General features: G+C 56.5%; 1 long non-coding RNA gene across 2 annotated transcripts in view; it reads left to right on the forward strand.

Annotated features, from left to right (window-relative positions):
- LOC131275064 (uncharacterized) overlaps positions 1 to 13,836 on the forward strand; it is a 360,126-nt gene that overhangs the window by 266,428 nt on the left and 79,862 nt on the right. The gene's annotated exons all lie outside the window — the stretch shown is intronic.

The following is a 13,836-nucleotide window of genomic DNA, read 5'->3' on the forward strand; positions in this document are numbered from 1 at the left end:
TGGCTCGGGTGGATGGAGGCAGAGCCGGCTGCAGAGCGGAGGGAGGACACGGGCAGGTGTTAGCTTTGGGTTCCCCTAGAGCAGGCTGGAGGTGAGAGCCTCTTGCAGATAGTTAATGGTGGGGGGGGGCCTTCCAAGGAAGCAGCGGAGGGGGTGGGGAAGTGACACAGGGAAGGCAAGGAAGCCAATAAAGGGGCTGCGCTACTAAGCACCTGCCACCCAGGCAAGTGGGGCTCCACCCCGCCGGGGAACTCGGGGAACTCGGGGAGACGGGGTTGCTGCCTCTCCAAGTTATTCCAGCCGAGGGACAGGAAGCTGCAGTTTTCATCTTCCACTTCCAGGGACAGCAACTCCCCAGGGCCTTTCAGCCGCACCCCACCCCACCCGGAGACCCGTAGGTGCTGGCACCCAGAGCTCTTGGCAGGTCCTGTCCCAGGGTGCCCCGGGGAGATGTGGGCAGGCACTGGAGAGGCTGCTGCTGGCATGGACGGGGGAAGGGTCTGGACACAGGATTTGATCCCTGTCAAGGAAGACACCCCTTCTCCCACCCCCACTCCATCCTCTGCCAGCGCCGTGTGTCCCCTGAATCCCCTTGGGTGGATCAGGGCCGAGGCGATGCTGCTTCCTCCAGGCCAGTGAGTCCAGGCCAGGACCCTGTCCAGCTGCTCTGCCCGAGTGGCGCGTGTGAGGAGGGGTCAGCCTGCTCGGGCTCAAGTGCCGTAGCCTTCTGGTTGTGGCCAGATCCTGAGTCTTGCCCCGTCTACAAGGGGGGGAGTAATAACGTCGCTTTGCAGGATTTCTTCTGAGGATTAAATGAGACACCGTGTACATAGTGCCGAGCCGTGTGCCCACCGCAGAGCCAGGGGTAGGAACTTCCCTTCCCTCTCATCCGTGCCCTCCCCACCCCCACTTTCCTATCTGGAATGTTTTTAATCACAAGGATTATGCGTGAGGCTTATATGCCCAGGGGTGCGGACGGACCGGAGGGACCTTGGCATCCCTTCAAAGCAGCGCCTGGGGGTGCCCCTCCCGGCCCCTGCAGCAGCCTCCAGCATATGCCTGGGGTGGAAACCCTCCTTTACCCCCCAGGCCAAGGCAGAACCCCGTGGCATCCCCCTGAGGGGCCCGTTTATGGGGCAGCTTAGTGTCTTTTAACCCTCAGCTCCCTCCCCCGAGATGTGGGAGGCGCTGCTGCCGCTCTGGGCTTCAGGCTCTTCTTCAAAGGGCTTTCCTGAGCAGGTGCAACACGCACTAGGAAACGCTCTTTTCTTGTTTTTCTTACAACATTTTTCTCGGTCGCAGAATTCTCACTCCTGCCTCCGCCCCCAACTTCCGCAAAGTCAGAAATCCCCAGCGCCCGGAGCACCCCCTGATGACCCTGCCAGCTCCGGGGTCCCTCCTCTTCAGCCCCCTCTGCTGTGCTGGCTTCCAAGTGCCCTGGTCTCGCCATGGGGAGCCCGTCTTTCTGGCCAGATAAGCGTGGATCGGGGGAGACGGGCTGTCCCTCCCCACCCTTTCCCTGAGTCCCCGCAGGGCCTGGTCCAAGGCCTGCGCCCAGGGGAGCGGCCGGCCACGGCTGCGAGTGGCTCTGGGCAGGAACCGGGTGCCTGCCGCAGGGGATCTGACCTGGCTGGAGGCCTGGGAGCCTTCATCATGCTAAAGACCCATCCGGTGCAGATGAAGAGGACCCAGCATCGCGCTCTTGGGCCTGGGGAAGCCGTGCATCCTCCGCCTGCAGCCGCTCCGGGCAGGGCCGTTGCTCTGTGCAGGGAAGGGAAAAGGCCTGGCAGGAAGACGGTCCCTCACGAGGAGCCCCTTTCCTGGGCCCCTGGAGAGAGGCCTCGGGTCCCTAGAAGGTCTGGGCTCTTATATGCCCTGTGGTTCCCTCCCAGGGGCAGGGCACTCTGCATGGGTCGGTCCTTGCAACCAGATCCTCCCAAAAGCTCCCGGGTCCCCCTGCTCCTTCTTAGGATCACTTGATCCAGGAGGCCCTCCTCCCTGCCTCCCTCCTCTGCCTGCCCCTGCCACCTGGTTGTGCAGGACAAACCGAGGGTCGGTCATACTCAGGAACGGGCCTCGTCTGCCTGGTAGGGCTGGCCAGGGGGACAGGGCTCTGCTCTGTTTATACTTGACCTTGGAGGAGGACAGCTGGCAGCCTGAAGCTCCGGTTGCTGTCCAGCGGCCTGGGCTGGGGGCGGGGCGGGTGGGGTGGGAGGGCTCTGTTCACCCAGGGAAGGACAGGGAGACTAGTATGGGCTCTTATTGATTTCCTTCCGTGTGCCAGCCCCGGGCCGGGCCCCCCTTTATGCATTATCTCATCGTGTACATATAGCCTGGCGGTCAAGGGCGGGGATCCCATGGTCCACAAGCTGAGTTAGAATTCCAGCTCACCCACTTCCCGGCTGGGCAGCATTAGGCGGGCGATTTAACTGACCTTGGTCTCAATGTGCTCATCTGTAAAGTGTGAATAACCAAAGTACCTGCCTCTGACTGCTGATTCCAGAGCGGATGAGGCCTTCCACCTAAGGTGCCACACCCGCGGCACGCTAAGCGTGAGTGCGTCGTAGAAGTCATGACCGTTATTTTGTGCAGACCGAGCAACCGGAGTTCCCAGGCGTCACGGCCACCAAGCTAGAAAGTGGCAGAGCTGGGGGTCGGGGGCCAAAGCCCGAGCCCTTCTCAGGCATCCTGCAGCCTCCACGGGGGAAAGTGACAAATGAGCCCCGGGCTCGAGAGGGGCCTGGCTGCTCCGCCCGCCGCGTTGGCACGGCCGAGGGGCCGGCTGCCAAGCACCTGACAGCTAACACCGCTGGGCAGGGACCTTTCCTTGGAGCTGGCAGAGAAGCTGCTGGGAGGTGGGGCCCTGGCCGGGGAAGGCGGCTCTGCAGGGACAGCTGTAAACTCTTTAACTTTGGGCGGGGGGGGGGGGGGGGGGGGGGGGGGGGGCTTCGTCCTTCAGCGGCCTGGAGGGGGCGGCGGGGAGGAGGGGGAGCACTCACTCACTCACGGCGGAATTGACTCTGGATAAACAATTACAGTCTATTTACCTCAGACCACATGGTGGTGGGGGAACAGGTGTGCAGGTAATGAAGAGCCCAGCTCCAATTAAGCGTCTGGGAAGCCCGCCGGCTCCCGCGGAATCTTTTGCTTGGGTGGAGGCCCACTTACAAATGAGAGCTAAAAGCGAGGGAGGCTCAGCGGAGCTCCCGAGATGCGGGGGCTTGGCCCAGGAGGGGCCAGGGTGGGTGCAGGGCAGGGGGCGGCCGGCGTGCGCATGGCCATTCTGCTCCTGCCGGCCGGAGGCCTTGGCCGAGGCCTTTCTCGTGGCAATCTCAGAGGAGGCAGTTCTGGGAGTGGTAGAGTAAAAGGCCTCCCGGCCGCTGGGCTCTCAGCAAGGCTATCTCAGGACCTGGTGGAGGAAGCCTGGGAGGGATTCCTGTAAGATCACGGGGCAGGGCAGGTACTTGTGGCTTTTTGCCAAGGTCTCCACCCCAGCCCTCTCCATATACTTTAATTTCTCTCTGCTTTGATTCCCAATCATTCAACACCAATTTTTGGTACCAGCTACATGCCAGGCACTGAGCATGGCCGGAGGGGACAACCCTAAGGAGCAAAATATACAAAGTCCTTGCTCTCCTTGAGTTTGTATTTTAGGGGATGGAGACTTCAGATGTTGTATGGGGTTGGTAAGACCATCAGTGAGTCATGATACCTGAGAAAGGTAAGGTCAGAGCGCTGTATGCACAAGAAGAATGAATCATTTCATCTGCCAGTGAACTCCTAGGCATCCTCTCAGGCTAGTTCGAATGGCTCTCTCCTCTGACACTTCCCAAAATGCCTCCCAGGGTCTGTCACCACCTCCTCTGGGCTCCCAGTCCTTCCTATTACAGCAGCCATGTGGTTTTGAAAAGAGCTGCCTCTTCTGTGCCCTTCTCCCTCCAGGCCACTGACCTTCTGGAAATCAGGGCGAGCATCTGGCTTGTCTGCTGTCTCCAGCACAGAGCAGGGTCGGGCAGGCAAAGCCAGTGCTCGGTGAGCGATGGCGCAGCCGCGAGCCCAGCCTCCTGGGAGAGTCGCCTGGCCTGCTTAGAGGACATTGTCCATTCTGGCCTGGTCTTAGGAGGTGGACAAACTGCCTCTCCCGAGAGCGGCCACCTGCAGGAGGAGCCTCCATGCCTCAGCTGATCACGAAGCCGGGCAAGGTGCCCCTCAACAAGGGCTTCAGAGGCTGAGAGCCGAGTCAAAAAGATGAACAGCTCCTGTCTCCACGGCGGGCTTGATGGGAGGGCGAACGGGGGCACATGCTTCCATAAATCTCCCGTGTCAGTTTTTATGGCATGATGAGGAGGCCCCGCAAACGAGGGCAGAGGTGGGGCCTGCTTCATTTCTTCTAGGAAGCCCCAGCTTCTGTCACCGGTGAGGAAAGAGAAATGGGGATCTCTCACCGTGAATGTTTTCATTTCCCTGTAATCTTGATTTGCTTATTGCTTTAGGACTTGCCAAACAAGAAGCATCACCTTCCCAGATGCCTTCCCATGGCTCCACACACAGCCTGGGGCTCTAGCACTTGCCCACCCTTCTTTGGGGATCCTGCCCCCCCACACACACACATTCTACCCAGCCTTGTCTGGTTCTAAGGGGAGTACCCTCTGACAGAAATACAACAGCTGGGCTGCAGGAAATGGATAACAGATGATTCCAGGGAAAATGAAGGTTTCAGATGAGGGCCTTGGTGCGGTCACCCCTCGGCTGAAGTGTGGTTTGCTGGCCTGGCGGGGGAGCAGCCGCGGCAGGCCAAGCCGCTGCCCCCATAATAGGGTGGCTGGTCGGACTCACCACCACCCCCGAAGGGAGCTCGGCATGGGCGCAGAGTGCCCTCGGGTCTCCCCTTCTCGGCAGCCAATGCCTTCCGCGGCCGCCCCTCCTCCTGGATGGTGCCACACGATGCCTGTGGGGCGGCACCCTTCTTCTTCTTTCTCCCTGCGCAGGCGCAGGGCGGAAAATTCCAGTCTGCCCTTTTCCCCTCCCCCGACAGCAGCAACAGCCAGGCGTGGGCGGGAAACTCAAGTCTGCCCTCCACCCCAGCAACAGCAGCCACCAATCCCTAAACCCTGCCCCTTCCCCCAGCAACAGCGACAGCCAATCCCTAACCACCACCCCTCCCCCCGTCCAGTACCGCCCACTGGCCTTTCGCCGGCAACCAATCAGAACAGGGCGTGGCTTCGACCAATCAGCCTTCCCCAGCCCCTATAAAACTGTTGCCTCTCCCTCAGTAAGGTGGACTTGCGTGTTTACCTTGTCTCCGCGGTAGTTCTTCTGCCATGCGCCCTCCAGTCCTGAGAGCCCCTGACAAGGGCCTGGCCTCCCTTGTCCCCAGTTCGTCACCTGCTTCTCCAGGCGACCCCTTCGTCGCCTGCTTCTCCGGGCGACCCCTTCGTCGCCTGCTTAGCCGGGCGACCCCTTCGTCGCCGGCTTAGCCGGGCGACCCCGTCAGCCGAACCGCGCAACCCCTGTGAGACCGATCCCTCGTCTGCTGCTGGACCGACCCCTCGTCCCGAGCGGGACCGACCCCTCGTCCCGAGCGGGACCGACCCCTCGTCCCGAGCGGGACCGACCCCTCGTCCAGAGCTGGACCGACCCCTCGTCCGCAGCCAGACCCCACCTCTACCGACCGAGCAAGCCGCCGCACCTTGGACTATTTCTGGGGTGCAGGGTTTCCAGAGCCAGGATTCCCGAAAGCTCCAGCCTTCCCTTTCCAGCACAGAGGGCAGGAAGCAAACTAAATGGGTTTCGAGGTAGGAAATAAATTGGATTTTTAAAGAATGCTCTGGCTCTAATGATCAGAGGGGTTATTCATAATCCTGGAGTAGAAAGTGCGTCCTGCAATCTATGTTTTGCATTGACAGCTTCTCCCTAATGGGCAAGATCGCACACGTGATAGGGCCATAAAACACGGCCCTGGCTGGCCCTGCTGCTTGTCTGATAAGGGAAATCGACTCCCCAGCAGCAGACAGAGGGCACTGGGCAGAGAGCACAGTGCTTCCCTGGGCTCTTCCCCCAGGAAGGCGAGGAGGGGCTGGAAGGAGGAGAGAGGAGAGTGGAGAGTGAGGAGTCCTGGATACCACCCTTGGATCCAGAAGTTTCCAGAAGGTTGGGAGGTAGGCTTTGCAGAAGGTGAATCCCACGGCTGCTTTGCAAGGAAAGCTTCTGTGCTCAGATAAGTCCGGGAGATGCCACAGAGTCTTTCCCCCTTCTGGAGATTTCCAAGTACCCATCACCATGCTTAAGGCTATGAAGAGACTTGCAGGAAAGAAAACCGTTTAGCTATGCTCAGGCCAGTGGTCCCCAAATTGGTTTAGTACAGGACCCTGTTTTATACAACCTCTGTTGGTATCTTGGAGAAACACTCCCCAGACCCACAGCGGTCAGCACAGCTATGGGTCTTGAGGTTAGGACCACACACTTGGTCATTGGTGGGAGCAGGAAGGGGGCAGATATGGGGGTGCACCGGCTAGGAGGACTCCTGCTGCTCCCCAGCCCTCTGCATGCTTCCCAGCTCTTCGGTGATGACACTGACAGCAGCCACGTTTTATGGATCGCAGAGTCCCTTTCCATCCATCCACTAACGTCATCCTCATAACGACCCATGAGGCAGGAGAGCCCATGATTACTTCCACTGTGCTGAAGAGGATGCCTGTGCTCAGGGGGGATGAGTCACTAGTTTTAGGTGACCCAGGAAGTAGTAGAGCCGAGTGTAAACCCAGGTGGGTTGACAGAACGAGACAGATGGACAGACACCCTGCCCCTGAGATGGACACCGTGGCAGCTGCTGGAACTGTCCCAGACCGGCTCAGAGGGCCACTGCTGTCCTGGAACCTGATCCTGCACAGGTGACATTTATTCCAAGATGTCTGGGCACCTGCTGGAGCCCACACCCTCTCCTTGCCAGCTTGGGTGGAGAGCCTTTCCCTGCGGCTTCCCAGGTGGTTTCAGAGGAGTTGCCCCTGTGGATGCTGCCGGCACCTGGCCTGGATGCTGACCAGGGGAAGGAGTCAGGGAGCTCTCAGCTATCCCATGGAAGGGGCAGAACAGGCAGGACAGACAAAGCCACCCTGCTCTCCCTTCCCCATCACAGAGGTGGGTCTCCTGGTGAACATTCTCTGGGAATGAGCAATTCGTGTATGAACTGACTGTAAGTAAAACCAGAGAAATTGCTGCTCCAGGAGGGGGTTATGGCTGATGTAGCAGCACAGCCCCGGGAACCATCTCAGCTGGGAACCTGCTGTTTGTTTCCTCAGGGCCTCTTGGGAAATTTCAATAACCAGACAAATCCCCTTCCCGTCGGGCCAGGAGGCCCATCATTCATCAATTCTTCCTCTTGGACAGAAGAGGGGAACCTATAGGTATTGGGGCAAAGTGCCTGATGGCCCTGCTCTGTCTCCCTGGGCAGAGTGGGCACTTCTGCTAGAGGTTTAATACAAGACGCTTGGCCAAAGAGGAGGAGCAGGAGGTTGGAGGAATGGACTGGGGCTTGGGTCCTAATCCCCAATTCTGAGCTGGGGGACCTGGGTCAACCTACTCATTCCCTGAACTTCAGGTTCATTTTAGGGAAAATGGGGCTAAGGAATGAATGTATGTCAAGGTCATTGTGAAGGTCCAATAAAAGGAATGTGAAACATGCTTTGCAAGCTTAAAACAGCTATAGGAATGATAGTTGTTAGTAAAGTTCAGGAGGGTGAGGGAGAGGAAGGCAGGCTCCCCAGTCCCTAGTGACCTCCCTGGTGTGGAGGCAGAATATCTGGATGAATCCTGGAGGCCACCATGCCAGATGAGACTCGCCGTCAGCCTCCAGTGGGGCTCACAATGGGAGGTCCATGGAAAGAACACGATAGCTGGGGTGGTCTGCCTTGGAATGACTTGAACAACTGCAGGGTAGGTAGACTGCACAACTCCAGGGGGCACCATTCACACTGACCACGATGCACTGGGAATGTGGGTTAGTGGCTGAGACCTCTGGGAAAAGAATTGATCTGCCCTGTACCGTTTTGCGGTCACCCCTCGGGCTGAAGTGTGGTTTGCTGGCCTGGCGGGGGAGCAGCCGCGGCAGGCCAAGCCGCTGCCCCCATAATAGGGTGGCTGGTCGGACTCACCGCCACCCCTGAAGGAAGCTCGGCATGGGCGCAGAGTGCCCTCGGGTCTCCCCTTCTCGGCAGCCATGCTTCCGCGGCCGCCCCTCCTCCCAGATGGCGCCACCCGATGCTTGTGGGGCGGCACCCTTCTTCTTCCTTCTCCCTGCGCAGGCACAGGGCGGAAAATTCCAGTCTGCCCTTTTCCCTTCCCCCCGACAGCAGCAACAGCCAGGCGTGGGCGGGAAACTCAAGTCTGCCCTCCACCCCAGCAACAGCAGCCACCAATCCCTAAACCCTGCCCCTTCCCCCAGCAACAGCGACAGCCAATCCCTAACCACCACCCCTCCCCCGTCCAGTACCGCCCACTGACCTTTCGCCGGCAACCAATCAGAACAGGACATGGCTTCGACCAATCAGCCTTCCCCAGCCCCTATAAAACTGTTGCCTCTCCCTCAGTAAAGTGAACTTGCGTGTTTACCTTGTCTCCACGGTAGTTCTTCTGCCGTGCACCCTCCAGTCCTGAGAGCCCCCGACAAGGGCCTGGCCTCCCTTGTCCCCAGTTCGTCGCTTGCTTCTCCAGGCGACCCCTTCGTCGCCTGCTTCTCTGGGTGACCCCTTCGTCCCAAGCGGGACCAACCCCTCGTCCAGAGCTTGACCGACCCCTCGTCCGCAGCCAGACCCCACCTCTACCGACCGAGCAAGCCGCCGCACCGTTTCCCAGGACTCACTGGCTCTGCACAAAGCTGGGAAAGGGGCTTCCAACTCTGGGAACTTTCTGGAGAAGCTGTGGGGACGATCTCAGCAGAGGTGTAGAACATCTTCCCCATCACTTTCCCAGGCGGCTCCCCTCAACAGCCCTTGGCTCAATTCTAGAACATTCCTCAAGAGGATGAGCCCAGAAATGACCTAGGTTGGCTTCTGCAGGGTAGGGCCAGGACTACGGTGATGTAAGGGAGATGCCCAGGGCACAAATTTAAGGAGGCGACACTTACTCCCATGCCACCCCTGCCTTGGCATGAGTGTGAGCATGAATGCTACCTCCTTAAATTTGGGGCCCGGTGTGCCTCGCTTGCTTCACTCTAGCCCTGGCCTTTCTTTTCAAGTTCTCTGCCAAAATGATACCCACAGTCCACTAAAGTTCACTCTAGCCTAACAAGTTAAAATCGGTCAACTCCTTTGGCCAGAGAAGAGAAGAATAATTCATCTTCCCATGAGCAGTGGAGAGCTGTCAGGCTGAGAGCAGGTCCCTTTTGGGATTGGTTTTACCTGGGGAAGGGTGGAACTATTGAGAGTATGTCCTTATTTATTTATTTAAATTTATTTTTTAATATTGTCTTTTTTTAAAAAAGATAAATAGATCACATAAAATGTTATGTTAAAAAAAATAAGAGGTTCCCATATACCCCACTCCCCACACACACACCCACACCCCCTGCTCCTCCCACATCAACATCCCCTTTCATCAGTAAGGTACATTCATTGCATTCATTGCATTTGGTGAATACACACTGGAGCACTGCCACATCGCATGGACCATGGTTTACATTGTAGTTCACACTCTCCCCCAGTTCCTCCAGTGGGCTATGGCAGGATAACAATGCCCTGCATCTGTCCCTTCAGTATCACCCAGGACAACTCCAAGTCCTGCAAATGCTCCATATCATACCTCTTCCTCCTTCTCCCTGCCCTCAGCAACTCCTGTGGCCACCGTCTCTACATCAATGATACAATCACTTCCATTGTTAGAGTCACAACAGTTCTATAGTAGAATACCAGCAAATCCACTCCAATCCATATTATATTCCTCCATCCTGTACCCCCGGAATGGTGATGTCCCCTGCACGTCTTTCTACATCAAGAGGGGGCTTAGATCCCACATGGCTGACAGATGTGATTCTCCTCCTTGGAGTTGTAGACACTTTCAGTTCCCTGGTGTGGTGGTTGACCATTCTCACCTCCCTGTCAGCTGACCTGGGTAAGTCCAATGAACCGGAGGGTAGAAGTTGCAACTCTGCTGAGGCTCAGGGCCCAACTAGCCCATGGAAAGTTCAGAGATTGAAGTCTCCTGAGCATACACAAACCCCAGTGCCACCCACAGGTTCAGTAAAAGTGACAGAAGAGGCATGTGTAGAGAGGTCACATCCGAATTCAACTCCATCACATTCAGGAGCACAAATTCCAAAGTAGGGCCCACTGGCAAGGCACTGAACTCCAGAGCCATCTGTTATGACTGTAGAACCTGTGTGTCTCTGTAGCCCTCAGGAGCACCACTACCTGGGGTTGTATCTACCTTGATTGTCTCTGGGATCCTGCTGAGACATGTGTAAGCATGACCCCTCCGATGACCTCCCAACTCATTTTGAAGTCTCTTGGTCATATAAATTCATTTGCTTTTTACCATTTCCCCCTTTTATTCAAGGTCTTTTTAAGTAGCATCACCAGCTGGTGATGGTAGTAATCCCTTGACACCAGGGAGGCTCATCCCTGGGAGTTGTGTCCCACCCTGGGGGTAAAGTAATGCATGTACATGCTGAGTTTGGCTTAGAGACTGGCCACATTTGAGCATCATGGATGGAGAACATGTCTTTAAATATTTGAATGGATGTTGTAGTGGGTTGAATGATGGCCTCCAAAAGATAACCCCCAGTACCTATGCATGTGACCTTATTTGAAAAATAGGATCTTTGCAAATTCAGTTCAGGATATCGAGATGAGATCATTGTGAATTTAAGGTGTGGCCTAAGTCCAATGGCAGGTTCCTTGTAAGAGAAAGTCAGAAGGAGATTTGGGACTTAGAGACCAGGGAGAGGGCCATGTGAAGAGGGAGGCAGAGATTGGTGTGATGCTGCCCAAGCCAAGGAACATGTGGGGCTACTTAAAGCTGGATGAGGCCAAGAAGGAGCCTCTTAGGGCACACATTGATTTTGGCCTTCTGGCCTCCAGAACTGTGACAGAATACATTTCTGTTGTATTAAGCCACCTGGTTTGACTAATTTGTTATGGCAGCAATTGGAAACTAATACAGACATTATCTGAAAAATGCACTGAATGAGTTCTGCATGATGCTGACTAGGGCCCATGTATGAGGGTTATGGGGATCATCTTAGAAGTCAACGTGAGTAAGAAGTTTCTGAGAAAGAGGACGGTCCACAATGGCATGAGTTGCTTCGGGCAGTAGCAAACTTCCATTTCCACCCTATCACCTATTGGGATCATGGTAGACAGGGATCAGGCTGCAGGCAGAGATTAGATCTGTGAGTTGTCTCTCTGTCTCCCCAAGCGACACCTGCTGAGTGGCTCCACCTGCAGAACCAATTTCCATGGGCAGCATCAGAAATGTATGTGGAACAAGACTAATTCTCTCACTCAAGAAAGCATCAGAACGCAGGAGTGGCAGAGTGACATGAGGAGAGGAATAACCTTGAATCAGCTCTGATTTCCTTTTTATACAAAGTGACATTGCTTGCTAATGTTGGCACAGTAACTATTATTTTATTTATTTATTTATTTATTTATTTAATTTCCCCCCCTCCCCTGGTTGTCTGTTCTTGGTGTCTATTTGCTGCGTCTTGTTTCTTTGTCCGCTTCTGTTGTCGTCAGCGGCACGGGAAGTGTGGGCAGCGCCATTCCTGGGCAGGCTGCTCTTTCTTTTTCACGCTGGGCGGCTCTCCTCACGGGCGCACTCCTTGCGCATGGGGCTCCCCCATGCGGGGGACACCCTTGCGTGGCACGGCACTCCTTGCGCGCATCAGCACTGCGCATGGCCAGCTCCACACGGGTCAAGGAGGCCCAGGGTTTGAACCGTGGACCTCCCATATGGTAGACGGACGCACTAACCACTGGGCCAAAGTCCGTTTCCCCACAGTAACTATTATTAATAACTTACCTGCAGATAGCACACCTGTCCTCGTAACACATCGAGCTGCAGCTTGACACCATGGTGAGAACCATGTGCCTTCCTAGATGATGGCAGAGCTGGGCTTCTCAAACTCCCCGTGCATACAGATTACCTGAAGGTCTTGTTAACATTCAGCTTCTGACTCAGCAGGTCTGGGGTGGGGCCTGAGATTCTGCATCTCTAGCAACTCCCAGGTGATGCTGATGCTGCAGGTCCAAGGACCGCACACCTTGAGTAACAGAGATCCAGAGAAGTTCATGGTCAGCGTCCAGAATGCCCAGAATTGCTAATTGGAAGATGGGGCAGAGGGGAGCAGGGAGACATGCTATTTTGTCTTGCTACAACTTAGATTACTGTAACACTATCTTCCTTTCTGAGAGTGCTGTTGAGCAGTGAAATGGGACCCCAGGTGGCTGAAATGGACTTCCTGTAGAAGGTTGGGCTGAGAGTTCCAGAAGGTGCCTTCTAACAGAGCAATTTAGGATCTTAGGACTGCCTGGGCTCTAGTCCTCCCTGGAGTCAAAGGATTTGATGACATGATGTTGAAGGAACACCCCCCCCCCCCCCCCCCCAGTTTGCATTTAAGGAGCACATCCTTGTGGGCCAAAATCTTGACCTTATCTCTTTCAGCTGTCTCAGAAGTCCTCTGCATGAGACCAACCTCTTATTGCCCCACGTCTCAGTTGCCTGGTGTTGTCGTTACCAAGTACTGCAAACTGGGTGACTTCAAACAACAGAAAGGTGTCCTCTCACCCGGGAAGCCTGGGAGTCTGAATCGAGGTGTGGGCAGGGCCAGGGTCCCTCTGAAATCTGTAGGAGGATCATCCTGGCTGTTTCTTAGCTCCTGGGGTCGGTCAGTCGCCTGCGGGTGTTCCGTGGCCTGCCGCGGCCGCGCTTCAACCTCTGCCTGTGTTACCACGTGGCCTCCTCCCCTCTTGTCTGGGTTTGTGTCCAAATTTCTCTCCTCTTGTGAGGACACCAGGCATATTGGATTCGGACCAAACTGGAGGTGGTGGTGGGGGGGGGTCCTAACCAACTAACCCATCTGTGAAGACCCTATTTCCAAATGAAGTCACATTCATGGGCCAGGGTTTGGGACGTGGACATATCTTTTGGGGAAATGCCGTTCAACCCATTACAAACTCTTTTGCAGAGGAGCAGACAGAGGCACAGAGAGGTTAGAAACGTGCCCAAGTTTAAACAGCAGCATCTGCTGAAGCCAGGAGTGGGACTGGCTTTTGGACTCTGTTGCCCATGTGGAAAATCACGCCACAGCGCAGCCTTCCGGGGGTCTGCAGGCCCCGTCCTCCCCACCCCCTCTGCCCCACTGAGCCCTGGCCTCCAGGCCTTGCAGAGTGACACGGGATGAGCTCCCCAGGCCATCCCCTCCCCCCACCCCTGGCTTCTTAGATGGAGCCCCCACAGCGCCAGGCTGGGGCTGATTCGAGAGGGGCCCCTCCTCGGCTTTTAGCGCAGCAGGGGCTGGCCGCGGAGAAGGGGGAAGCCGTCACCTCATCTAAGGCCTCCCGAGGTGCCGCTGGATAGAGGGGAAGATTCCTGCCTGCAAGAGAGGTCGGGGTGCCAGGGAGAAGGAGGTGGCAGGGGCTGGGGGGAGCAGGGCCGCCTGAACGCACCCTGCGTTGGGGCTGTGGGTACACGACCATGAGAATTTCCCCATCACTGAGGATCAGAACGGGAACCCTGCTTTCTCTCTGCCCCTTGCTGCCAACACCCACAGCTGAGTTCCTCCTTGCCCCTCAAATCTTTCCCCCCCTCCCTGGGCCATTCCTTTGGGCAGCCCCTCCCCAG

Source organism: Dasypus novemcinctus, chromosome 21 (genome assembly GCF_030445035.2).
Source record: "Dasypus novemcinctus isolate mDasNov1 chromosome 21, mDasNov1.1.hap2, whole genome shotgun sequence".
Lineage (NCBI taxonomy): Eukaryota > Metazoa > Chordata > Mammalia > Cingulata > Dasypodidae > Dasypus > Dasypus novemcinctus.